Here is a 25,199-nt window from a genome sequence, read left to right as displayed (position 1 = left end):
ATCAGTATATAGGCTAAAAGCTCAACCCTCACTGCTGCCCATAATTCCCCAACAAGGCACAATAGAGAAATCTACAGAGCGAATGCTCAAAAGAAGCGCCCTGACAGCATCATCAGTATTAAGGCAGCATTAGTTGCATAAGTGCCCAGAGAACAAGCCCCTATACGACGGATGCTAGAAATAAACATTGCAGTACAAGTGCTGTGAAGGCGTCATTACCCGGGTCTAGTGAAGGCGGTGTGGTAGATCCAGTCCCCAACGCGCGTTTCGGAGCCGTGGCTCCTTCCTCAGGGGGCGTGGTAAGTGGGCGCAACCACCCAGTTTAAGTAGCGCGCCCACCGGAAGTCCCACCGGTGTGCAAGCTGCCCGCCAATCAGAGGACGACTCGTCACCACGGCGACGCTGAATACACGCGGGCCCACGTGATCAGACGCCGCCGGGTGGGAGGAGTCAACCAGCTGGTCAGCAGACAGCACACGCGCGCAATGGATGTGGCTATAAAGCCACCATTTTGATAGAGGGCAAAACGAAGGGCAGAGATTGACAATATGGTATAACAAGACAAAAAGCATATACAATGCAGCCGCATAGTGCCTACAGAACGAAGGACAATATAACAACTCTGCAGAGCAATAATTAAAATAAAATAAAAAAGAGGCACATGCACACTAGAATATACACAAAATCTGCATTAAAGGGACATATAGGAATTATAGAATACTAGAACCAATACCCACAATTAGTAATCATATAAAGCGTACAAAATTGTATTGGCAGCAAGGTGGAATACAGCATGCATATGCCAAATAGACACCTATATCATATTATATAAAGCGTACAAAATTGTATTGGCAGCAAGGTTGAATACAGCATGCATATGCCAAATAAACACCTATATACATGTTAGTAAACTAAAATCATCTAACATGCAAAATATACACTAACTAGTATACTACCATATTAAAGCAGAGTATATATATGTGTAGCACCTCTTATACAGAAAATATATAAGACAACCATTAATGATGTAATGGACATATATTAACACATCATGTCACATCAACAGAATGGGAATGTTTAGTTGGGGATGTTTAGTTTGCAAAAGAGAAGACTGAGAGGAGAAGACTGAGAGGAGACTTAATAGCTGTCTACAAATATCTAAAGGGCTGTCACATTGTAGAAGGATCAACTTTATTCTCATTTGCACAAGGAAAGACTAGAAGCAATGGGATGAAGCTGAATGGGAGGAGACACAGATTAGATATTAGAAAAAACTTTTTGACAGTTAGAGTGATCAATGAGTGGAACAGGCTGCCACGAGAAGTGGTGAGTTCTCCTTCAATGGAAGTCTTCAAACAGAGGCTGGACAGACATCTAACTGGGATGATTTAGCGAATCCTGCTTTGAGCAGGGGGTTGGACCAGATGGCCCAGGAGGTCCCTTCCAACTCTACGATTCTATGATTCTATGAATATGTAGGTCAATTCAAGCCAGTTGTCTTCAATATCTTGAAACAGACTCTGAACTTCATCCACATTCTTCAAGCAAATAGATGATGTAAATAAAGCTACAAAAGTAAAAAATAAAATGAATAAAATAGCAAAAACCACTATAATTACGTAAACGTTTACCAGACCATGACTATAGGAATGGGACATATGAAATATTTTCGTTTAATCCATATGGTTGGATAGTACCTAATGTCCAGATCCACCTGGTTTCGGACCTGGCTAAACGATTGGACAGTTTACCTCCTCTTATATTAATATTAAGGGCATCAATGCCACGAACACTAAGTAACGTGGCATTACACCCATGGTATTCCTTAAAGTGTCTGGGCAGAGTTTTCAGACTCGAGTTGTCAGTGCAGGCAGAGGCGGCCTGTATACCCAGGACATGTTCTCTTGTACGAACCTTCAATTGCCGTGTTGTCATACCCACATAGATTAAACCGCAGGGACACGTGGCATAGTATATCACGTACCGAGTGGTACATGTTATACGATGCTTGATGGTAAATGTCTTAGTACCATCGTAGTTAGTAAATGAAGTACTCCGTACAATATTGGGACAGGCCACACATCTGCCGCATGAAGCACATCCCTGCCTAGCCGGAATATCATCCAAAAAGGTGTGCGCCCGATGGTCAACATAGTGACTGGCTACCAGTTGATCCCTCAGATTTCTAGCCCTCCTAAAGGTGATGGATGGATATTGCGGGAGAAATTTATTTAGAACTGAATCAACTTTAAGGATGGGCCAAGCTCTTGCCATAGCATCACGCATCAACCCATGTTGCGAATGGAAGGAAGTGACAAAGCGAACCATGTCATTCCCTTCAGATCTCTTATGATTCCTGTAAAGCAGGTCATTGCGAGCTGCATACTTCGCACGTTGGTAGGCCCTTTTAACACTCCATCTACTATAGCCACGTGTCAAAAAAACGTGTTTTCAATTCGTTAGCTCTAAATTCGAAATCCGCATCGGTGGAACAGATGCGGCGTAGTCGCAAAAACTGCCCCACCGGAATGGCCTTGATGAGATGATGCGGATGGCAAGAGGAGGCATGGAGTAGGGTATTAGTAGATGTTTCCTTACGGTAAATATCCGTTTGAATTATACCTCCCACATCCTTACGAATAGAAACATCCAAAAAGTTGATTTTAGTCGGATCCCATACCAACGTGAGTTTGATATTAAGATCATTACTGTTCAAAGTGGACACGAATTGCTGAAGGTCGATGGAGCTGCCCTGAAAGATAAAGAAGATATCGTCGATGTAGCGTGCCCATAACTGGACACGCTCAATCAACCCCTCTCCATCAGACAGGAAGAGGTCCCTCTCCCACAGCCCCAGGAAGAGGTTGGCATAGGACGGCGCAAAGGCCGCACCCATGGCAGTCCCCTGGAGCTGCAGGTAGAAGGACCCCTTAAACGCAAAAAAGTTGTGTGTGAGAGTGAACTCCAAGAGCTCCAGGATGAGGTCTCTAAGTCCAGTTGAAAGAGTGGATGTAGTAAGAAAAAACATGCTGCACGCAATCCATCTAAGTGCTTAATGCTGGTATATAGAGACTCAACATCAACTGAAGCAAAAAGAGAATCACTCTCCATGCAGAGTCCATCGACCTTCCTCAATAGATCCCCTGTGTCCTTGAGGAAAGAGGGAAGACTGGATACTAGCGGCTGAAGATGATGATCTATCCATTTATTGATATTTTCAAGGAAATTCCCTCGTCCAGATATAATAGGTCTACCCGGTGGTGACTTGATGTCCTTATGAACTTTAGGCAAAAGATACAATGTTGCTATAGTGGGCTCTTTAACGATAAGTGCCGAAGCCAGCTGTTTGGTGACAATGCCGTCAGTCACGGCCTTATTCACAATCCGATCTAACTTGTCAGCAAATGCAGAGAGGGGATTATATGTCAATTTTTTATAGCATTCCAAGTTGTTTAACTGACGGAACGCTTCCCTCTCATACATTGCTGTAGGCCAGACTACCACATTGCCACCCTTATAAGCCGGCTTCAATACCACATCAGGAAGATTTTGTAAATATCTCAGCCTCACTCTCTCATTTTTAGTCAAATTATCCACCTTGCTGAATCTGGGGATTTTCATAAATTCATCAGTCACCACACGTACAAATAGATCTATATTAGGACATGAAGTGAAAGGAGGGAACTTCATTGACCGTGGACGGATAGATGGGGGAATCTTACCTCCCTCCTCGTCATGTTCAGCCGCCAGTTCCTCCAGAGTTCTTATAGCCTCCTGTTCCTCCTCTGTAGGAAAAAGATGTTGGAGATCATTGTTAAAGAAATAACGTTTGAACAGTAATGATCTAGCGAACAGATTAAGATCCTTCACAGCAGTCAAGGTATCGAAATTGGAAGTTGGTGAAAAAGTGAGGCCTCTTCCCAATAAAGACAGGTCCACCTCAGTGAGGTTGTGGCTACTTAAATTAATCACCTTACTATCTCTCTAATTCATATGAGAGTGGTTAGTTAGATGTCTTTTATACGGATGGAATGAGTGATCACGTAGCCTACGAGACCGCCATTACCATGGGATGAGGCTGAGGTTTGAGATGTATCCGACTGACCACTCAGAGGTGATTGAGGCACTGGAAACCGTACGATGTAAATTGGACACCTTTCTCCATAAATAGACCTTCTTGGTCTGATAATCTTTCAGGTCTCTATTGAATTTGGTCAGCTGGTTATTCTGGATCTTTTTAACCACCAGATCCATAGTTTTATCTACTTCGGCTTCAAAAGATTGAATTCTGGTAGGTGGACATGCTTTACGCAGTTCATCTTGGACCAAATCAATAGACTTATCCAGTGTCTCAATGTTAGTAGAGTAAAAATTCACAAGGAGCTGTAAGAACGTTAGAGAGCATTGATTAGATGCTTTCTCCCACTTTGAAATGAACATATCATCTTCAATTAGAAATGTGGGGATGACTCTCACTCTCAACCCCCTGGGAATCATTTTATTAGATATATACAGTGGGGAAAAAAAGTATTTAGTCAGTCAGCAATAGTGCAAGTTCCACCACTTAAAAAGATGAGAGGCGTCTGTAATTTACATCATAGATAGACATCAACTATGGGAGACAAACTGAGAAAAAAAAATCCAGAAAATCACATTGTCTGTTTTTTTTTCATTTTATTTGCATATTATGGTGGAAAATAAGTATTTGGTCAGAAACAAAATTTCATCTCAATACTTTGTCATATATCCTTTGTTGGCAATGACAGAGGTCAAACGTTTTCTGTAAGTCTTCACAAGGTTGCCACACACTGTTGTTGGTATGTTGGCCCATTCCTCCATGCAGATCTCCTCTAGAGCAGTGATGTTTTTGGCTTTTCGCTTGGCAACACGGACTTTCAACTCCCTCCAAAGGTTTTCTATAGGGTTGAGATCTGGAGACTGGCTAGGCCACTCCAGGACCTTGAAATGCTTCTTACGAAGCCACTCCTTCGTTGCCCTGGCGGTGTGCTTTGGATCATTGTCATGTTGAAAGACCCAGCCACGTTTCATCTTCAATGCCCTTGCTGATGGAAGGAGGTTTGCACTCAAAATCTCACGATACATGGCCCCATTCATTCTTTCATGTACCCGGATCAGTCGTCCTGGCCCCTTTGCGGAGAAACAGCCCCAAAGCATGATGTTTCCACCACCATGCTTTACAGTAGGTATGGTGTTTGATGGATGCAACTCAGTATTCTTTTTCCTCCAAACACGACAAGTTGTGTTTCTACCAAACAGTTCCAGTTTGGTTTCATCAGACCATAGGACATTCTCCCAAAACTCCTCTGGATCATCCAAATGCTCTCTAGCAAACTTCAGACGGGCCCGGACATGTACAGGCTTAAGCAGTGGGACACGTCTGGCACTGCAGGATCTGAGTCCATGGTGGCGTAGTGTGTTACTTATGGTAGGCCTTGTTACATTGGTCCCAGCTCTCTGCAGTTCATTCACTAGGTCCCCCGCGTGGTTCTGGGATTTTTGCTCACCGTTCTTGTGATCATTCTGACCCCACGGGGTGGGATTTTGCGTGGAGCACCAGATCGAGGGAGATTATCAGTGGTCTTGTATGTCTTCCATTTTCTAATTATTGCTCCCACAGTTGATTTCTTCACTCCAAGCTGGTTGGCTATTGCAGATTCAGTCTTCCCAGCCTGGTGCAGGGCTACAATTTTGTTTCTGGTGTCCTTTGACAGCTCTTTGGTCTTCACCATAGTGGAGTTTGGAGTCAGACTGTTTGAGGGTGTGCACAGGTGTCTTTTTATACTGATAACAAGTTTAAACAGGTGCCATTACTACAGGTAATGAGTGGAGGAAAGAGGAGACTCTTAAAGAAGAAGTTACAGGTCTGTGAGAGCCAGAAATCTTGATTGCTTGTTTCTGACCAAATACTTATTTTCCACCATAATATGCAAATAAAATGAAAAAAAACCAGACAATGTGATTTTCTGGATTTTTTTTTCTCAGTTTGTCTCCCATAGTTGAGGTCTACCTATGATATAAATTACAGACGCCTCTCATCTTTTTAAGTGGTGGAACTTGCACTATTGCTGACTGACTAAATACTTTTTTTCCCCACTGTATTTCTCCAGGAATAGCCTGTTCCACCATATTCTGGATCTTTTGAGGAGTAATGTCTTAGTATGTTGTAACTTCACATCCCAACTAGAGTCACCCGTCTGCGGAAAATCACTCCCCCCCGAACCAAAAACCTGGTCCACTTGATCGAGCCAAACTTTATCTTTCGCTCGAAAGTCCATTTTGTCCAAAACCAAGATACCTGTGCATAACACAGCAAAAACGTAATGTAATAAACAGGGGAAAGACATAGTATAAGTGGGGGCAAGAAGTAACTAGCCTAAACAAGTGCAAAAAAATCATATTTCCACATACACATAAGTACATTATATATATTGGGACTTAAATAGGAAAACTGCACAATTTTGAAATAGCTCCAAGGAAGAAAGCAGTCAAAAAATCCATAAAATTAACAATTTTATTGAAATCACATATATAAAAAAGGACACAACAGTACATGGAATGGGGAGGAGAAATATCAAAACGTACACAGTGGTGCAAAGGGTCAAAACACACTGTATCCACAATCCCAGGATTTATGTAAATAATCAATATATCAATATATATCCCTGGTAGGGAAATTAGAAGCAGCTTATCATGGGCACACCAATGGATAATCAATATCTATCCCTAATAAGGGTTTAAACAGTTCATCATAAACACATCAGTATATAGGCTAAAAGCTCAACCCTCACTGCTGCCCATAATTCCCCAACAAGGCACAATAGAGAAATCTACAGAGCGAATGCTCAAAAGAAGCGCCCTGACAGCATCATCAGTATTAAGGCAGCATTAGTTGCATAAGTGCCCAGAGGACAAGCCCCTATACGACGGATGCTAGAAATAAACATTGCTGTACAAGTGCTGTGAAGGCGTCATTACCCGGGTCTAGTGAAGGCGGTGTGGTAGATCCAGTCCCCAACGCGCGTTTCGGAGCCGTGGCTCCTTCCTCAGGGGGCGTGGTAAGTGGGCGCAACCACCCAATTTAAGTAGCGCGCCCACCGGAAGTCCCACCGGCGTGCAAGCTGCCCGCCAATCAGAGGACGACTCGTCACCACGGCGACGCTGAATACACGCGGGCCCACGTGATCAGACACCGCCGGGTGGGAGGAGTCAACCAGCTGGTCAGCAGACAGCACACGCGCGCAATGGATGTGGCTATAAAGCCACCATTTTGATAGAGGGCAAAACGAAGGGCAGAGATCGACAATATGGTATAACAAGACAAAAAGCATATACAATGCAGCCGCATAGTGCCTACAGAACGAAGGACAATATAACAACTCTGCAGAGCAATAATTAAAATAAAATAAAACAAGAGGCACATGCACACTAGAATATACACAAAGTCTGCATTAAAGGGACATATAGGAATTATAGAATACTAGAACCAATACCCACAATTAGTAATCATATAAAGCGTACAAAATTGTATTGGCAGCAAGGTTGAATTCAGCATGCATATGCCAAATAAACACCTATATACATGTTAGTAAACTAAAATCTAACATGCAAAATATACACTAACTAGTATACTTGACACGCGGCTATAGTAGACGGAGTGTTAAAAGGGCCTACCAACGTGCGAAGTATGCAGCTCGCAATGACCTGCTTTACAGGAATCATAAGAGATCTGAAGGGAATGACATGGTTCGCTTTGTCACTTCCTTCCATTCGCAACATGGGTTGATGCGTGATGCTATGGCAAGAGCTTGGCCCATCCTTAAAGTTGATTCAGTTCTAAATAAATTTCTCCCGGAATATCCATCCATCACCTTTAGGAGGGCTAGAAATCTGAGGGATCAACTAGTAGCCAGTCACTATGTTGACCATCGGGCGCACACCATTTTGGATGATAATACGGCTAGGCAGGGATGTGCTCCATGCGGCAGATGTGTGGCCTGTCCCAATATTGTACGGAGTACTTCATTTACTAACTACGATGGTACTAAGACATTTACCATCAAGCATCGTATAACATGTACCACTCGGTACGTGAGATACTATGCCACGTGTCCCTGCGGTTTAATCTATGTGGGTATGACAACACGGCAATTGAAGGTTCGTACAAGAGAACATGTCCTGGGTATACAGGCCGCCTCTGCCTGCACTGACAACTCGAGTCTGAAAACTCTGCCCAGACACTTTAAGGAATACCATGGGTGTAATGCCACGTTACTTAGTGTTCGTGGCATTGATGCCCTTAATATTAATATAAGAGGAGGTAAACTGTCCAATCGTTTAGCCAGGTCCGAAACCAGGTGGATCTGGACATTAGGTACTATCCAACCATATGGATTAAACGAAAATATTTCATATGTCCCATTCCTATAGTCATGGTCTGGTAAACGTTTACGTAATTACAGTGGTTTTTGCTATTTTATTCATTACTTTTGTAGCTTTATTTACATCATCTAATTGCTTGAAGAATGTGGATGAAGTTCAGAGTCTGTTTCAAGATATTGAAGACAACTGGCTTGAATTGACCTACATATTCTGTTGATGTGACATGATGTGTTAATATATGTCCATTACATCATTAATGGTTGTCTTATATATTTTCTGTATAAGAGGTGCTACACATACATATACTCTGCTTTAATATGGTAGTATACTAGTTAGTGTATATTTTGCATGTTAGATGATTTTAGTTTACTAACATGTATATAGGTGTTTATTTGGCATATGCATGCTGTATTCAACCTTGCTGCCAATACAATTTTGTACGCTTTATATGATATGATATAGGTGTCTATTTGGCATATGCATGCTGTATTCCACCTTGCTGCCAATACAATTTTGTACGCTTTATATGATTACTAATTGTGGGTATTGGTTCTAGTATTCTATAATTCCTATATGTCCCTTTAATGCAGACTTTGTGTATATTCTAGTGTGCATGTGCCTCGTTTTATTTTATTTTAATTATTGCTCTGCAGAGTTGTTATATTGTACTTCGTTCTGTAGGCACTATGCGGCTGCATTGTATATGCTTTTTGTCTTGTTATACCCTATTGTCGATCTCTGCCCTTCGTTTTGCCCTCTATCAAAATGGTGGCTTTATAGCCACATCCATTGCGCGTGTGTGCTGTCTGCTGACCAGCTGGTTGACTTCTCCCACCCGGCGGCGTCTGATCACGTGGGCCCGCGTGTATTCAGCGTCGCCGTGGTGACGAGTCGTCCTCTGATTGGCGGGCAGCGTGCACGCCGGTGGGCGCGCTACTTAAACTGGGTGGTTGCGCCCACTTACCACGCCCTCTGAGGAAGGAGCCACGGCTCCGAAACGCGCGTTGGGGACTGGATCTACCACACCGCCTTCACTAGACCCGGGTAATGACGCCTTCACAGCACTTGTACTGCAATGTTTATTTCTAGCATCCGTCGTATAGGGACTTGTCCTCTGGGCACTTATGCAACTAATGCTGCCTTAATACTGATGATGCTGTCAGGGCGCTTCTTTTGAGCATTCGCTCTGTAGATTTCTCTATTGTGCCTTGTTGGGGAATTATGGGCAGCAGTGAGGGTTGAGCTTTTAGCCTATATACTGATGTGTTTATGATGAACTGTTTAAACCCTTATTAGGGATAGATATTGATTATCCATTGGTGTGCCCATGATAAGCTGCTTCTAATTTCCCTACCAGGGATATATATTGATATATTGATTATTTACATAAATCCTGGGATTGTGGATACAGTGTGTTTTCATCCTTTGCACCACTGTGTACATTTTGATATTTCTCCTCCCCATTCCATGTACTGTTGTGTCCTTTTTTATATATGTGATTTCAATAAAATTGTTAATTTTATGGATTTTTTGACTGCTTTCTTCCTTGGTGCTAAGTCAAAAAGATATGTAGACATAAAGATGGCTCCAGATAGTCTTAGTTTACCAAAAGAACAGTTATCTACCAAATTGATGATTTGGAGTCACTGGACAAATCCAATACTAGCTGATAATGCATAATGCATACCTGTTCTACCATAAAGGTAGACAGAGGTTTAGCATTAGACAGAGGAGCAGAAAAATAAAGATGGGTCACTTCAGGCTTAGGCGTCACATAATAAAGCACTTCATGAGCCAATGCATAAAATACCACATCCTAAAAAAAAATAGTAACGAACTACAATAAAAGGAACTACAAGTGTCAAAATTAAATAACTACAGTGCCTTGTGAAAGTATTCGGCCCCCTGGAACTTTTCAACCTTTTCCCACATATCATGCTTCAAACATAAAAGATACCAAATGTAAATTTTTGGTGAAGAAACAACAAAAGTGGGACACAATTGTGAAGTTGAAAGAAATTTATTGGTTATTTTAAAATTTTGTGGAAATTCAAAAACTGAAAAGTGGGGCGTGCAATATTATTCGGCCCCTTTAACTTAATACTTTGTTGCGCCACCTTTTGCTGCGATTACAGCTGCAAGTAACTTGGGGTATGTCTCTATCAGTTTTGTACATCAAGAGACTGAAATTCTTGCGCATTCTTCCTTGGCAAACAGTTCGAGCTCAGTGAGGTTTGATGGAGATAATTTGTGAACAGCAGTTTTCAGCTTTTTCCTCAGATTCTCGATTGGATTCAGGTCTGGAATTTGACTTGGCCATTCTAACACCTGGATACATTCATTTGTGAACCATTTTATTGTAGATTTTGCTTTATGTTTGGGATCATTGTCTTGTTGGAAGACAAATCTCCGTCCCAGTCTCAGGTCTTTTGCAGACTCCAACAGGTTTTCTTCACGAATGGTCCTGTATTTGGCTCCATCCATCTTCCCATCAATTTAACCATCTTCCCTGTCCATGCTGAAGAAAAGCAGCCCCAAACCTTGATGCTGCCACCACCATGTTTGACAGTGGGGATGGTGTGTTCAGGGTGATGAGCTGTGTTGCCTTTGCGCCAAACATATTTTGCATTGCTGCCAAAATGTTCGATTTTGGTTTCATCTGACCAGAACACCTTCTTCCACATGTTGGGTGTGTCTCCCAGGTTTCTTGCTGCAAACTTTAAACACTTTTTATGGATATCTTTGAGAAATGGCTTTCTTCTTGATACTCTTCCATAAAGGCCAGATTTGTGCAGTGTGTGCCTGATTGTTGTCCTATGGACAGACTGTCCCACCTCGGCTGTAGATCTCTGCAGTTCATCCAGAGTGATCATGGGCCTCTTGACTGCATCTCTGATCAGTCTTCTCCTTGTTTGAGATGAAAGTTTAGTGGGACAGCCGGGTCATGGTAGATTTGCAGTGGTATGATACTCCTTCCATTTCAATATGATCGCTTGCACAGTGCTCCTTGGGATGTTTAAAGTTTTGGAAATCATTTTGTATCCAAATCCGGCTTTAAACTTCTCCACAACAGTATCACGGACTTGCCTGTTGTGTTCCTTGGTCTTCATGATGCTCTCTGTGCATCAAACAGATCCCTGAGACTATCACAGAGCAGGTGCATTTATACGGAGACTTGATTACACACAGGTGGATTATATTTATCATCATTAATCATTTAGGATAACATTGGATCATTCAGAGATCCACAATGAACTTCTGGAGTGAGTTTGCTGCACTGAAAGTAAAGGGGCCGAATAATATTGCAAGCCCCACTTTTTAGTTTTTGAATTTCTACAAAAATTTAAAAAAACTAATAAATTTCGTTCAACTTCACAATTGTGTTCAACTTGTTGTTGATTCTTCACCAAAAATTTATATTTGGTATCTTTATTTTGAAGCATGATATGTGGGAAAAGGTTGAAAAATTCCACGGGGCAGAATACTTTTGCAAGGCACTGTATATATAATCAATAGCAAATTTCACCTTTGTAGGTTCACCAGCAATCACTGTAACTAGTGGAAGCCCATTGCTGTACAATGACTTATAGTGCTTGCAGTTCCAACTTAAGGACCCCCTGAAACTACCTTGAATCTTGTAAAAAGAAAAAAAACACTTTTCAAAAGCAGTGTTTTTCAAATAGGACATCTTTAATCTTACACAAATTTAAGGTTATATCTTTGTTTGTGCAGTATCTGCTTGTCTGACTTCCCGAATTTTTTGGTACCACATAACTAATCTTGTCAAACCTGCATTACCAACCACATTGCTTCATTACAATGCTCCACTATTACACAACCTCTAATCGTACCTCCAAATATTGCTATTGGTGTCTTTTTTTTTTACTTCGGTTAGACATTAAATAGACAGTGAATCAATAAACCAGCTAGAGGCGCATAGGGCCTAGGACCAGCCTTTATCATAGCAGAAGAGGTGGAAAAAAAAGTATCATAGATGCACTCTTTTGTCTAATTGAAATTTTGCATGGGTATCACAATTACCAAAACATTACATCAGTAACAATAAAAAAAGATAATAGAAAGATTAGCATTTAAGGGGACATGTGAAGGAGAACCTTGAAGCAACATGTGAAAAGTAATTTATATGTTATTGATTTTGGCAGCAGTGACATCATAGTTAGAGAAATTTATAAAGACAGTTATAGTAGAACAGTATGCATTTGTTCCTGAATGTCAGAACTGCAGAGGTTATCTAAGAAGTTTTATGTCTTGGCTTTATTTTTTTTCAGTGAGACGCAATATCTAAGGCACATACAAAGACTGACATCTCATCAATAACAGCAGCTAACATCAAATATAAAATTCTGTTTATCCATAAAAATTCTAGAAAATGTTCACATATTATGCTGAAAGCTCATTGATAATTGTAATAGGAACTGTGAAATTTTTTTATTTGCTCTATGCTGGCGCTGTAGGGAAACTGAAAATTTTCAGCTGAACTACTTCACAAACTATGGCTGATTGCTGGGTTCTCTGCAATAATTCTGCTATTAGCTTTTTTTTGTTGGGCAACATTTTCAATGTTTTCTTATACTGCTAGAAATGCATATAAGTTTTAGGTAAAAAGAATGGTGCCATCACAACATGATGACAGCTGTGATACACCGTATTTGGAAGATTTTAAAGTGAGGCACACACAACCATTAAAAAAACGGTCCCATTTTAACGGTTTGAAATCGCACAAAGGTATCTTAACCACTGATCCGTTTTTGATGCGATTTTTCTTAATTGATGCAATTTTAATTGCATGTAAGGATCCGTTTGACATCCATCTGGCGAGATTTTCTCGCAGGGTAGCTAAATGGACATATAATGGAGCCCAATGACAGGTTTCCCAACACAAAGAATGAATAGATCTAGACACATACATACATATATATATAATTTTATACATGTCATAGAGACACATTAATATATATATTACAAATTCATACAGTTCATCATAGCAGAATAGCCGCAGAAACATTTGCCAGCTTTTGTATAATTATTCTCCTGCCCGACATGAAATGACACATGGTTTACATATAGTTAACCATTTAATTTCATGTTTTTTTTGTTATGTCTATCACTATTAATTAGATGAGGGTTTGTGGTTAAAATTTTGGACTTGTAGGGGTTAATTCGTTGTATTAAATTGCAGGGACTCCAGCTGACGTCACTGAGGCTGCAGGGAGTCACCGTAATTTCATACAACGAATTAACCCCTTAAATTAACACCTACAACTTCAAAATTTTAACCACAAACCCTCATCTAATTAATAGTGATAGACATAACAAAAAAAACATGAAATGAAATGGTTAACTATATGTAAACCATGTGTGATTTCATGTCGGGCAGGAGAATAATTATACAAAAGCCGGCAAATGTTTCTGCGGCTATTCTGCTTTGATGAACTGTATGAATTTGTAATATATATATATATTAACTAGATTATGGCCCGATGCTATCTCATCGGGAGGATGCGATAGCATCACACCTCTTGCCATGTTAACCCTCAACACACACACTCCTCTCACCTTTCACCATCTCCACTCACTCTTTCACTCCACATTCGACCCCTTCTCTCACTCCGTCTCTCATACTCACGCCGTCATCGCCGCTGCTCCACGATCCCCGACATCTTCTTCCGCCGGCACCATCCTGGATCCAGACGTTGTCCACGCCGGCGACATGTTCTTGCGGTGACGCCATCTTGAGTATCGTGAAATCCCGCGATAATCAAGATGGCGTCGCCGGAAGAACATGTCACCGGCGTGGACGCGTCAGGATCCAAAACGGCGTCAGCGAAATCTCGCGAGTTTTCGCCGACACCATTTTGGATCCGACGTCGTCCTCGCCGGCGACATGTTCTTGCGGCGACGCCATCTTGAGCATCGCGGGATTTCGCCGATCCAAAATAGCATCGCCACAGGAACATGTTGCCGGCGTGGATGCGCGCGGGATCCAAAATGGCGTCGGCGAAATCTCGCGAGATTTCGCCGACGCCATTTTGGATCCCGACGTCCTCCACGCCGGCGACATGTTCTTGCGGCGACGCCATCTTGACTATCGCGGAATTTCGCCGATCCAAAATGGCATCGCCGCAAGAACATGTCGCCGGCGTGGAGGATGTCTGGATCCAGGATGGCGCCAGCGGAAGAAGATGTCGGGGATCATGGATCAGCGGCGATGACGGCGTGAGTATGAGAGACGGAGTGAGAGAAAGGGTCGTATGTGGAGTGAAAGAGTGAGTGGACGTGAGTGGAGATGGTGAAAGGTGAGAGGAGTGTGTGTGTTGAGGAGGAGTGGTGTGTTGAGGGTTAACATGGAAAGAGGTGTGCGGTGACGGTTACAACTGGACGGAAGTTGTTACAACCGGAAGCTGCTTAGGGCATTTATTATTATAGATGTGTCTCTATGACATGTATAAAATATATATATTTATGTGTTTAGATCTATTCATTCTTTATTTAACCGGTCTCTGTGATTTTACTGTATTGGAAGAATTGCCGGCTTTTGCTAAAGGACACCGGGTGCGATTTTATTGCAAGTCACACATCTAGTCCGTATTTAGTCCCATTTTTTCTCGCCCCCATAGACTTGTATTTAGAGTTGAGCGACTTTTGTTTTTTTAGGGTCGAGTTTCGTTTCGTGAAACCAGACTTTTCAAAAAGTCGGGTCGAGCAAGATCGGCCGATTATAGGGAAAAGTCGGGGTCGTCCCGAAACACGAAACCCAATGTAAGTCAATGGGGAATAAAAGTCGGCAGTGAGAGGAGGACAGGAAACACACCTACAGTGCCCATTTGAATGCCAAAAGCATCAATTCTTCTTACTTAAGATTGTCAACCTTAATTAACTTCATAATACAAGTTACGCACTGAAAAATGGGGGTTATTTGGCTAAAGTTGTGGGGGGGTAGGGCTGGCTCCAGGTTTTCATGTGCCCTGGGCGAAAGAGCGCCACTTTAACACATACCACAACTCATCATGCTCCGATACGGCAGAGAAATAGCGGTATAGTACAATGAAAAATACTTCACTTTTTACATCTCATGACGAGGCCCATCTATTTCTCCATACAGAATCATTGGTCCCATATAATGTTTGAAACAGTATATGATGAGCTTCACATAATGCTACAGTATATGTTGGTCCCCATGGATGAAGCTCCACTGTCTTATGGGCCAAAATAATGCTCCAAACATAATGGGCCCCATTTCTAATGCTCTAGTGTATAATGGGCCCTGTAAATGCTGCTCCAGTGTCTGATGCCCACCTTTGGAATGTTCCAGTGTATGGTGGGCCCCATCTATCATTCTCCAGAGTATAGTGCTCCCCAAAAATTGCTGTCCCAACATTGAAAACAATCAAATAAGTCTCCTCGCTAGGGAATCCCTGTACTAGTCTGGACTCCTCGTCGTCCCCATCTTCCATCTCACTGCACAGTATTTCAACCTTGCAAGTGCTGTGATCCTGAGCAAGCAGGGGGGCCCACTCGTTGGCGACGGCACTGGCACAGGGCTCCTGATAGTACGGTGGTGTGTCTGATGGCGGGTGGGCCGAACCTGCACTTTCATCTGCAGCTTCCTCTTTGTCACCGTGTAAGATGGAACTGTATATGGGAAGGGTAACCTGAGTTTCATCAGGGTCAGATTCTGGCCGTGTAGCGTGCGAGGGGAATGTAGTGGTCTGGGTCAATGTACCAGCAGATTCATCGAGCAGTGGCTGGGCATCAGTGCACTTGTGTCGCCCCCAGGAGTACGGTCGCCACAGTGGCATTACCTTCCTCCTAGGGAGTGTGATGTCATGCTTGGGAGCAACGAAGGATCTCTCTAGCAGGTTAACTGATTGGGCAGCGTTATTCCCACGAGTCATGACCCTCCAAACAGCGTTCATGAAGGCAAAGTGTTTGTTTTACGTGGGCAGTATGGTTGCAAAGCTGAACCTTAAAGGAATGTCCAGAAGGGCACCACCAGGAGTGGAGCCTACGGTTAAATTCGACTCCACCTGGGAAACCTCAACCATGCCAGCTACAGAAAAGATGCACACATTGCAAGCTTAAATCCGTTAACGAACGAGACTCCGTCATGCCCCGCGGTCTGAGTCCGGCTTACTAGAGGGACACGTGAGGCTCTGGCACATGAGATTGGCCAATAACTGGTGTGTCATGCCCTTACATGTCCGTGGCTGTATGTGCGCTACACTGAAAAGGCCAGCGTTTGTCGCTTACAGGTGCAGATAACCCGCTGAACAACGTTAGTGATGGGGATCAATGATTACAATTATTACCCGCGAACGATGATTTCCCAGTAAGTGCAGGTCAACCGCAGTTCCGGAATTAGGCCTAACCGTCATTCCTGAAAAAATGAAAAACTTACGTGTGCAAACCACAGGTGCTGTAGCTTGCTTAACAGCTCGCCAGCCGTTCTCACGCCCAGTATGGATTACACGTGATTGCACAAAGGTGAGAAAGGGTACCGTATCCCCGGATAACATGTATGGATAGCGTCAGATTCAAAATATATGTCTATACATCAGGAGGCAGGCTCAGACGGTGTTAGGCCCAGTATGGCTTGCACGTGATTGCACAAAGGTGAGAAAGGGTACCGTATCCCCGGATAACATGTATGGATAGCGTACACATTCAAAATATATGTCTATACATCAGGAGGCAGGCTCAGATGGTGTCAGGCACAGTATGGATTTGACGGCCCAGACTACACAGCGGAGGAGCAGGGAGAGGTAAAGATTGCAAATGCTGGGGCCCTGCCCAAGCAAGGGGGGCCCACTCGTGGGCGTCGGTACTGGCACTGGGCCCCTCATAGTACGGCGGTGTGTCTGACGGCGGGTGTGCACCACCACCGTCAGAGACACTTGATTGCACTATGAGGGACCCTGTGCCAGTGCCCGCGCCCAAGAGTCGGCCTACCCACCTGTCCAGGGCAACGGCACTTGCACGGTGTCGTGCGCTAGGTGGTGACCCCGGCCATGGGGGGGGAGGCAGCACAGTTAGGGAGTTTTAGAAAGTGGCATATGTTGATGTTGGACATTCAGCTGATGCAAAAGGCGAAATAGGTCAAGTCCCAGGAAGAGGTGGACCAAAGCAAGCCATTTTTCTGTCACCCTATGTGTCATCAGGGCAAGGTGGGACAAAATCCTTGGAAACCCATGCATGGTTCATTTTAATGAAGGTTAGATCATCCACATTTTGGGTTGACAGACGGGTCCTTTTTTCTGTCAGGATTGATCCAGCTGCACTGAAGACTCTTTCCGATAGCACACTTGCAGCTGGGCAAGCGAGCTCCTGTAAGGCATATTGTGCCAATTCAGGCCAGGTGTCCAGTTTAGCGGCCCAATAGTCAAAGGGGAATGACTTGTGTGGGAGAACATCGATATGGGAGGAAAAGTAGTTTGTAACCATAGTTGACAACTGCTGTCTCCTGTTACTTTCCATCGATGCAGTATTACCAGTTGTGTGAGCGGTACTTGAAAAATCAGTCCACAACATTGTCATGAAACCCCTGTCTCCAACGCCACTTCTGCTGTGTGCACCATGAACACCTCTGCCAAGCTGCCCCCGGCCTGTACGGCTCGTGTGAGAACCATCACCGCTGCTGTGTGCTGGGAATGCCTCAAGCAACAGATTTACCCGAGTTGCTTGTTTATTAGCCAATATTAGGTCAAGGTTCTCCTGTGGCATGATGTTTTGTAATTTGCCTTTATAGCGTGGATCCAGGATGCTGGCCAACCAGTAGTCGTCATCGTTCATCATTTTGGCAATGCGGGGGTCCCTTTTTAGGATCTGCAAGGCATAATCTGACATGTGGGCCAATGTTCCCGGTGTCAATGATGCACTGCGAGTGCTGGTTGGAGGAGCACTTTCTGGCAAATCCACATCCCTCCAGTCACACACAAACCCTGTACCAGACCTTGCCACGCCAACATTTTCACTTGTCCCACGAGATGCTTCTACCTCCCCTAAGTAATCATCCCCATCATCATCCTCCTCCTCCTCCTCTTCTTCCTCCACCTCATCCAGGAGAGGTCCCTGAGCAGACAATGGCTGAATGTCATCAAGGATTCCCTCCTCGTCAACATTGGCTGCAGACGCCTGCTCCTTAAGGTGCGTCAAAGTTTGCATGAGCAGATGCATAAGTGGGATGCTCATGCTTAGGGTGGCGTCGTCTGCGCTTACCAGCCGTGTGCATTCCTCAAAACACTGAAGGACTTTACAAAGGTCTTTCAGCTTCGACCACTGCACACCTGTCAACTCCATGTCTGCTCTCAAAGTGCCTGGCCGTGTATCCTCCCACAAATGCATTATGGCCTGCCTCTGCTCGCACAGCCACTCCACCATGTGCAGGGTGGAGTTCAACCTTGTTGCAATGTCGATAATGAGGCGGTGGTTGGGAAGGTGGAGCAATCGCTGCAGCTTCTGCATACGAACGGAGTGTACAGGTGACCGGCGGATGTGCGCGCACAGTCTTCGCACCTTCTGGAGCAGGGCTGTTAACTCCGGATCATTTTTGAGGAAGCACTGCACCACCAGGTTCAAGGTGTGAGCCAAGCAAGGTATGTGGCTGAGTTTTGAAAGGGCTATGGCTGCCACAAAATTACGGCCGTTATCACTAACTACCTTGCCTGCCTCAAGATGTACACTGCCCAGCCATGACTCAGTTTGTCGCTTCAAGTACTCGGCCAGCACCTCGGCGGTGTGTCTGTCGCCCAAACACATCATCTGCAACACAGCCTGCTGACGCTTTCCACTAGCTGCTCGATAGGGGGACACCTCGTGTGCAACAGTGGCAGCTGCAGATGGAGTGCTCGTACGACTGCGCTCTGTGGACGAGCTTTGGCTTCTGGAGGAGGAGGAGGAGGAGGAGGGTCGAATGCCTACAGCCAACTGTTTCCTATACCGTGGGCTAGGCAGCACTGTCCCACCACCGCTGTCCCCTGTGGACCCTGCATCCACCACATTAACCCAGTGCGCAGTGATGGACATGTAACGGCCCTGGCCATGCCGACTGGACCATGCATCAGTTGTGAGGTGCACCTTTCCACTCACTGACTGCTTGAGTGCATGGACAATGCGGTCTTTTACATGATGGTGGAGGGCTGGGATGGCTTTGCGAGAGAAGAAGTGGCGACTGGGTAGGTCATAGCGTGGTACTGCATAGGCCATGAGTTCGCGGAAAGCTGCGCTTTCCACCAACCGATAGGGCATCATCTCAAACGAGATTAGTTTGGCAATGTGGGCGTTCAAACCCAGTGTACGCGGATGAGAGACTGAGTACTTTCTTGACCTACTCATAGTGTCTGGGAGGGTGAGCTGGACTTGAGAGCTGCATATGGTGGAAGTAGCGGTGGACAGGGCGGACTGAGAGAGGGTTGATGATAGTGATGGAGTTCGTGTTCTTTCTGATGGCCTAGATTCAGTATTTCATTGATATAACAGTGGGATTCCCTGACTGCTGTGGCCTTGCAACGACACCTCAACATTTGCTGCTGTGCTAACCGGTGGGCTTACAGTGGGGGAAACAATGTAGCGTTGCTGACTACCTTCTTTGTGATCAGTTGCACATGTGGCACTTGAGGTTTGGTGTTGTGTCCACGCTTGCAAGTGCATGGTGGTTAAATGTCTAAGCATGCAACTGGTATTCAAATTTTTCAGATTTTTCCCTCGGCTAAAGGTCTTTGCGCACTTCTTACAGATAACCTTGGCCTGATCATGAGGATTTTGTTCAAAAAAGTGCCACACTGCACTCTTCCTACTTTGGCAGACATTTTGCGGCCTAGCACGCTGTGATCTTTTGACCCTCTGGACAAGCTGTCCAGCAACTCTTTTGATTTTTGGAACCTGTCTTTGGAGTGCACCGGGCCTGCCAGATAACAGCTGTTGCGATGTCGATGTCTGCTGTGGATGCTCCTCATCTGAGCTATTGGAAGCAGCACCCTCTTCCCCCAATGGATGCCAATCTGGGTCAACAACTGGGTCATCCATCACCTCCTCTTCAATGTCATGTGCACCTTCATCTGTGTCACCGTGTATGGTGGTATAGTGTGCGGGAAGGGGCACCTGAGTCTCATCAGGGTCAGAATCTGGCTCTGTACACTGCGAGGACAATGTAGTGCTCTGAGTGAATGTACCAGCAGAATCATCTATCAGCGGCTGTGCATCAGTGCACTCCATGTCAGATTCATCTTGGCCTGGGTAATTCACCATTTCACTTGATAATCCAGGCATGGTATGTGAAAACAGCTCCATGGAGTAATCAGTAGTATGGCCTGCGTCATCCTTCAATCTTGGTTGGGGTGAAGGACACAAGGAAAGGTGTGGTTCATGAACATGAGCCTCCAATGACGACTCAGTGCTTTTACTTTTTACAACTTCAGAAGAGGAGGCGATAGAGCAGGAGGCTGAGTCAGCAATGTAAGACAAAACTTTTTCCTGATGCTCTGGCTTTAAAAGCGGTTTGCCAACTCCTAGAAAACTAAGCCTTCGAAGCCTTATGGAGCCAGACGATGACGCAGGCTCAACACCTCCTGCATTCGGTCCTATTTTGCTCTTGCCACTACCATCAGATCCAACACCATCATTACCAGCTGCCAACCCTCGCCCAATTCCACGGCCTCTTCCACCAGCCTTCCTCATTTTTTGTAGAAATGTAGACAAAATCCAACAAACTATATAGTAATGTAAAACAAGGTACAAGGTGTCTATAGGACAGGGGAGATTTTGAATTTCTGCACACACTTGTGGACACTGGACACTTTTGGATTGTGTGAGGCCCACTGAATATCAGAGCGCTATGTCACAGGCTCGATGGCACAGGTGTGAAAAAAGTGACTACAGGATAAGGGAGATTTTGAATTTCTGCACACACTAGTGGACACTGGACACTTTTGGATTGTGTGAGGCCCACTGAATATCAGAGCGCTATGTCACAGGCTCGATGGCACAGGTGTGAAAAAAGTGACTACAGGATCACAGAGATTTTGAATTTCTGCACACACTTGTGGACACTGGACACTTATGGATTGTATGAGGCCCACTGAATATCACAGCGCTATGTCACAGGCTCGATGGCACAGGTGTGAAAAAAGTGACTACAGGATAAGGGAGATTTTGAATTTCTGCACACACTAGTGGACACTGGACACTTTTGGATTGTGTGAGGCCCACTGAATATCAGAGCGCTATGTCACAGGCAGAAATTGGCTAGTGTATCACAAACTACAAGGTGTATGTAGAATTGGGCAGAATAGGAATCTCCCTAGAGTGTAGGTCTGTAAGAACGGAACAAGTCCTCCACTTATCCTTCCACAGTGACACACAGATAGCTTCACTGTGGCCGTGATAACAGCCGTTACACGGTACTGAGAGGAGCGTGCACGTACACGGCTGTCCGGTGTACGTAAAATTGTCAAGCTCCGTGTTTTTTAAGTATACGGACTGACACACGCTGTCTCTCTATAGTTTTGAATGTGATCAAACAGCAAATATATTTAACTTTTTGAAAGCTAGATAAAACTAGTCGGTGCAGGTCTGTAAGAATGGAACATGTCCTCGACACACAGATAGCTTCACTGTGGCTGTGATAACAGCCGTTACACGGTACTGTGTGAGGAGCGTACACCGCTGTATGGTGTGAAAAAATGCACGCTCAGTACCTCAGCAGAACAAAAAAAAAAAAATTGGGATTGCTTTTAAAAAAGCAGTTTGCAGAGCAGTGGGGAAACAGCAATGCAGCTGTCAGGAAGCTTTAGAAGGCAGCCTAACAACCAACAACGCTAATCCACCACAATATAGCCTCCCCTTGCACTGCACACACAGTGACTGGTGTGTTGTACAGGCAAAATCGCTAGCAGCAGAAGCAGTTTTTTTTTCTTCTTCCCTGCCTAACGCTCTCCCTACAGAATCAGCAGCAGCAACCTCTCCCTATACTAAGATCGGCAGAAGTAAGATGGCGGTCGGCGTGCACGCCCTTTTATAACCCCTGTGACGCCCACCAAAGCAAGCCAATCACTTGCATGCCCTTCTGAAAGATGGTGGTGACCCCTGCCTATGTCATCACATTGCCCACAGTGTCCGTGGATCCTGATTGGCTGAAAAAGAGCGCAAAACAAACTTTTGAAACGCGACTTTGGCGCGTAAGTCGCCGACCTCGTGGCCGACCTCATCCTAGGGTCGGGTTTCGTTTCATGAAACCCAACTTTGCCAAAAGTCGGCGACTTTTGAAATTTTTCGACCCGTTTCACTCAACTCTACTTGTATTGTCGAATCCGATCCGAAAATCTGTGACAATCGCAGCATGCTGCGATTGTCTCGGTCCAAGGATCGGATCCGATCAAAAATCGCATGATGTGAGCAGCAACATGAATAACATTGGGACGAATGCAATACGATTTTTTATCGCATTGCATTCGTCCGATTTAGTCGCCAGTGTGACCCCGGCCTGACAGATGTTATGGGTTGACGAAAGCTCCAAAATATAGGGGGAAATGCAAGAAGGCCTTTAAGCAAAAAATGTGCAAAGACGATTTAGGATAGTATATGTGTATTAGAGATAACAAAAAGCAAAAAACACAAATATCCTAAACTAAAAAGTAAAAAACAAGCTGCAAATAATGCATAAAGGTAATAATAATAATAAGGGTATTTACTAAACATAATTTTGATCAAAATAATGTACAAGCCATCCCGCCACGTCACGGCAACCCTTGTGGGACAGTCCCTACTCTAGTATTTAAAACCTTTTCACTTGCCAAGTGACGTGAATGTGAACAAGGATAGAGGGACTGAACCACTAGTAAAAGCTTAGGCCCGACAGGATGGTTTTCCCAGCTCAGAAAGAGGGCGGTCATACCCTTATATGCACTGAATGCACAATGAAATGAATAAAAAAACTGGAGTCTGTGTATGCACAATGTAAGTGCATATTAACACATGACCATTAACCAGAGAAAACAAAAAGCAAAAAACACAAATATCCTAAACTAAAAAGTAAAAAATAAACTGCAAATAATGCATAAAGGTAATAATAATAATAATAATAATAATAATAATAATAATAATAATAATGGTATTTAGTAAACATAATTTTGATCAAAATAATGTACAAAGAATTTTTTATTCTTTTTTTGTGTATTAGAGATAGAAAGATAGGCTGACACAATGTTAAGCCCCTTTCTCACATAACGAGATCGCTAGCGAGCTCGCTGAAGCGTCACCAATTTTGTGACGCAACAGCGATCTCGCTACATGTGACATGCAGCAGCGACCGCCCCCCCCCCCGCTTGATATCGCTGATCATGCTCGAATGTCCTGGGCCAATTTTTCATCATCCTCGTTGGAGACGCAGAACTCAGGGATGGAGGCGGGAATCGTTTGAAAATCTGCTGTGTGACAAGGTACCAACGACCGGTGAGGTCGTTACAAGGATCGCCGGATCGTTGCTGCGTCGCTGAAGAGATCTGCCTGTTTGGCAGCTCACTAGAGACGCACCAGCGATGCTTTCCAGGTCGTATCGTTGTCTGGATCGCAGGTGCGTCGCTAAGTGAAATGGGACCCTTAGATAGGGCTTTGTAGAATAAATGAAGAATATTGGATTGGATTCTGATTAGAAGCCAGTAGAAGGAATAACAATATGGTGGTATTGGATTAAGAAAAAAAAGGTACATAAGTGGAGCAGAAGAGTTAAGTTAGTCATTTAAAAACAATCTTGCCATGAGTAAAAAAATAAGCTTTAGATACCTGTAAAAGCTCCAGCAGTTTTTGCTGACACAGCTTACAGTGGTGGATTATCGCTAACAACCCATAAGTGCTGTATAGCCAATGATTTGCCTCATAGATCTTGTGCTGTCTACCTCTGCACCACCGCTAATCCCATTGATTGACTGGGAAGGCATCACTGTAGTGGTAAAAGCTTTAATACACAAGTAAAACTTGTTTTGATATTTTCAAGCATTACTCACGGCCCATTTTGGTTTTAAAACAAACAATCCCTTTAAATATAGTTTGGAGATTTATTGAGCGCCATTCACACTGAAGTATTATCATGAATGAGTGTTCTTAAGAATGCTCTCTTAACGATAATTTTTCAGTGTAAACAGTGTTATTATGCAAAGAAGCAGCAAAATGTTCAATGAGTGAAATGATTTTTTGTGCAGTATATAAATGATCGTTATAGACCGTGTATCGCCCTGTGTAAACAGGATTCGAACTGCCAAGATCCATGGCAATGGTTGTGTGGGGAATAGTTTACAGATTATTTGGTGTGCTTTATTTACATCGGTCTGCCTGCATAAACAGGCTATTCAACAACCGCCAATCGGTAACTGATTACTGATATACTGTCATCTGTCATTTATGTCTGTGAGTTGCTATGTTTAAACGGACCCCCAGTCATTTTATCGAAGGCAACTAAGAAGTTGTTGAGCATATGCCAGCACTTTCTGGAAATTCCAGCCGAAGGAATGGATGGTTACATTAAGCTTTTTTCTGTTTGAATTGGAAGATGTAAAGATATTGTAGAATTAATGGTGATCTCAGCTGCTGGACCTTTACTGATAAAACACTGCTGTTGGCATGTCACAATAGTATTCTTCGGAATCCCCTTTAAGCTCTTTAAGAAAATACAACAAAGCACTAGTGGAGTCTCCATAATGAAATGACTATAATATATTGTTTATCACTTGCTATTTTAAAATAGACTTGGCCATCTGTATCCTTTTTACTAGCCTTGTTGTTTCATATCT

The 25,199-nt window shown here is 43.8% G+C and overlaps 1 long non-coding RNA gene across 1 annotated transcript in view; it reads right to left on the bottom strand.

Annotated features, from left to right (window-relative positions):
* Positions 1-1,074: 1,074 nt before the first annotated feature.
* Positions 1,075-25,199, bottom strand: part of LOC141097661 (uncharacterized) — a 67,767-nt gene continuing 43,642 nt past the window's right edge. Inside the window, exons 2-3 of the long non-coding RNA XR_012234024.1 lie at positions 3,723-3,785; positions 1,075-1,567 (exon numbers count right to left, since the gene is read on the bottom strand). This is a non-coding gene — a long non-coding RNA (uncharacterized lncRNA). The remainder of the gene's footprint in view (positions 1,568-3,722; positions 3,786-25,199) is intronic.

Source organism: Dendrobates tinctorius, unplaced genomic scaffold (assembly GCF_039654945.1).
Source record: "Dendrobates tinctorius isolate UK_male_01 unplaced genomic scaffold, ASM3965494v1 ptg000003l, whole genome shotgun sequence".
Classification (NCBI taxonomy): Eukaryota; Metazoa; Chordata; class Amphibia; order Anura; family Dendrobatidae; genus Dendrobates; species Dendrobates tinctorius.
The sequence above is the reverse complement of the archived record's forward strand: the minus strand, read 5'-3'. Positions and strand labels throughout refer to the sequence as shown.